This window comes from Eptesicus fuscus, chromosome 11 (genome assembly GCF_027574615.1).
Source record: "Eptesicus fuscus isolate TK198812 chromosome 11, DD_ASM_mEF_20220401, whole genome shotgun sequence".
NCBI lineage: Eukaryota > Metazoa > Chordata > Mammalia > Chiroptera > Vespertilionidae > Eptesicus > Eptesicus fuscus.
The window spans coordinates 64,135,891-64,139,355 of NC_072483.1; the positions used below are offsets into that span (position 1 = coordinate 64,135,891).

General features: G+C 41.2%; 1 non-coding gene across 1 annotated transcript; it reads right to left on the reverse strand.

Moving 5' to 3' along the window:
* Positions 1 to 3,097: 3,097 nt before the first annotated feature.
* LOC114229217 (small nucleolar RNA SNORA58) lies at positions 3,098 to 3,233 on the reverse strand. Its single transcript, XR_003615296.1, has one exon. It is a non-coding gene; the product is annotated as a small nucleolar RNA SNORA58 (small nucleolar RNA).
* Positions 3,234 to 3,465: the final 232 nt, after the last annotated feature.

A 3,465-nucleotide genomic window follows, 5' to 3' on the forward strand; every position in this document is an offset into this window, starting at 1 on the left:
TAAAATTTAGGGAGCCTTTATTAGCTGGGCTGGGCGACCGGGCGACTGCTCTGCCATTCTTCACGCAGGGAGTCCAGAGAGAAGCAGTGACCCTTTGTGTAGGACCACTTTTTAAAAAAAATTTAATAAATCTTTATTGTTCAGATTATTACAATTGTTTCTCCTTTTTCCCCCCCATACCTCCCCTCCACCCAGTTCCCACCTCCCTTCTGCCCTTACCTCCCGCCCTGCTGTCCTTATCCATAGGTGTATGATTTTGTCTAGTCTCTTCCCGTACCCCCCACACAGACACCCCTTTCCCTGAGAATTATCAATCCACTCCGATTCTATGCCCCTGATTCTATTATGTTCACCAGTTTATTCTGTTCTTCAGATTTTTAATTCACTTGACTTTTAGATTCACTTGTTGATAGATATGTATTTGTTGTTCATAATTTTTATCTTTACTTTTTTTCTTATTTTTCCTCTTTTTAAAGAATACCTTTCAGCATTTCATATAATACTGGTTTGGTGGTGATGAATTCCTTTAGCTTTTTCTTATCTGATCTGTGAAGCTCTTTATCTGCCCTTCAGTTCTGAATGATAACTTTGCTGGGTAGAGTAGTCTTGGTTGTAGTTTCTTGCTATTCATCACTTTGAATATTTCTTGCCACTCCCATTTGGCCTGCATAGTTTCTGTTGAGAAATCAGCTGATAATCGTATGGGTGCTCTCTTGTAAGTAACTAACTGTTTTTTTCTTGCTGCTTGTAATATTCTTTCTTTGTCTTTTGCCCTTGGCATTTTAATTATGATGTGTCTTGGTGTGGTCCTCTTTGGATTCCTTTTGTTTGGGGTTCTGTGTGCTTCCTGGACTTGTAAGTCTATTTCTTTCACCAGGTGGGGGAAGTTTTTGGTCATTATTTCTTCAAATAGGTTTTCAGCGTCATGCTCTCTCTCTTCTTCTGGCACCCCCATAATTCCAATGTTGGTACGCTTGAAGTTGTCCCAGAGGCTTCTTACACTATCTTCAACTTTCTGAATTCTCTTCTCTTCTTGCTTCTCTGGAGGAGTGTCCTTTGTCTCTTTGCATTCCAAATCTTTGACTTGATTCTTGCATTCCTCTAGTCTGCTGTTGGGTCTCTGTATAATATTTTTTATTTCAGTCAGTGTACGTTTAATTTTTAGTTGGTCCTTTTTCATATCCTTGAGGGTCTCTTTAAATTTATTGGCCTTTTCCATGAAATTCTTGAAAAACCTTATAACCATGGTTTTGAACTCTATGTCCATTCATTTGTTCTCCTCCATTTCTTTTGTTTGGGATCTGTTTCCTTGCCTCCTCATTTTCACTGCTTCCCTGAGTTGGTAGAGTAGCTTTGTGTACTAGGTGTCCTATTGGTTCAATGGGTCAGCCTCCCAGTTACCTGAGGTGGACACTCTTGGTGCACCCCTTTGTGGACTGTGTGTACAGCTTTGTTGTAGTTAAGCCCTGATTGTTGTTGGTGTCACTGGGAGGAATTGACCTCCAGGCCAATTGGCTGTAAGGACCCGCTGTGTCTATAAAGGAGGAATTGCTGTGCTGGAGACACGTTTATGGGGCGGGACTTGTTCCAGCAGGGCTTTGGTGCTCACTGAGTCTGCCTCTTGAATGTGTTCCTTATGAGAGTGGTTGAAATCTGGTGTCGTTTCACACCGACCATTAGATACCCTAATTTCTGGATCTCCAATGGGGTGCAGGTCAGCTACTGTCTGAGGCCACCCAGTAGGAGCTACAGCAAGAACTACAGTTTTCTCCTTTTTGCTTGGGCTTTGGCGGTTTTGGAGCAGTTTGACTGGAGTTGCAGTTTATTTAGTTAATCTTCCACAGAACAGGCCATTTATATGCAAAAGCTTCTGTGTGGAGCCTGGGCGGGTTTGTAGAATGTGCAGGGCAGGGTCTCAGGGCATCACTAGGCTAGGGCGTGGCAAACGGCAATGGCTGCCGTCAGCTGTCTCTGCCTTTCCGCGTCTCCAAGTCCCCGCATCCCGTGCTCCAGCGTAGTAAACAATGATTGCTTGGCGCACCTCTGCAAAAAAGTCACTCTCACTTTCTGAGTTGATGGCTGAGAGTCCAGCTTCTCCCCGTAGGTGTCTGGGTCCCCTGCGTGTCCCCAGAAACTGGATTTCAGAGTGATTGGGAGCTTATCTCCTTTCGGGTTGGAAAAAAAGCCGCGTGCCCCGTTGCCTGCCACTAGCCCAATTCGCGCGCCTCCGTACCTCAGCTTTTCTGCGTTTGTTCTCCTTTCTTTTTCCTTCTTAGTTGTAAATCTACCACTCAGCCAACTTTCCCGTGGTTCTGGGTATTGTTGTGCGCGGTGGCAGTTTAGTTGTTTAACTTTGCTGCCATCTTGGTTCCTCCTGTGTAGGACCACTTTTTTTTTTTTTCAATTAAAAACATACTTTAAACCGACAATGAAGTAATCAACAAAATTGACAGCTGAGTTTAAATATGAATTACACAGTGCCCCAGTTATAAATATAACTAAACTTTAACTATATTTTCTCACATTTCAAATAGATAATACCATAAACTTATTCAATGTAGAGAATCATTATCATTTGTTATTAAGAAACACTTTGGGCCATATATAAATTTAAAAGTGAAAACATACAAGCATTTGGATTAGCATCATTAAATTGACACTCATGTAGAAAAGATTAAATGTTAACAATTCAATCCTACACTTTATTCCTATTTCACTTAAAAATTCAAAATATGGTAGAAGGTATAACTCAACTCCACATACCAAATGTTAAACATTTTTAAACAAGATTCTTCTTATAAAGTTAATCAAAATTGCCCATATTTGGTCATGCTGAAACTGAAAATATTAGTAATAGCTAATAGTTACTGAGTGCTTCCTGTTTACGTGACACTATCCTAAGAGCTTTTATGTAAAATTTTACAACAGATGAAGAACATACTATATTAGATACATTTTATAAGCAAGAAAACTTCAGGCATTAAAAATTAACAAGTCACAAGGTCACATAATTAACAAGTAGCAAAGCTGAGGCTCAAACACCAAAAACATCCCCTCCTTTTTATTTTTTTTGTGTGTGTGTGTTGTTTTTTTTTGAAAATGTTGAAGTAATGCAACTTATCCAGCCACTGAATAGGCTGGCTAGAACTGGCACAAACTCCACATTACTCTTGCATACACTGTCCCCCCTGCCTGGCCATGAGCAGAGTCAAGCAAGGTCTATGGGTATGCCCTGTATAGGACCACTTTTAAGCACATTAACCACATCCTGTTTTTGCAGAACAAGCAACCCAAGACAAAACAGTTTTCCCCAAGCAACGTCAGAGTCATGCCCTTGACGACCATGTTATTCACAGGGTCATCCTGATCTTCAGAAAGCTGACAGTGATCTATGAAAGAAGGCCCACATGCTGGGAAGGGGCCATGAGACTGTATCTCAAGGCCTGGCTTAGTGTCAGCACTGAC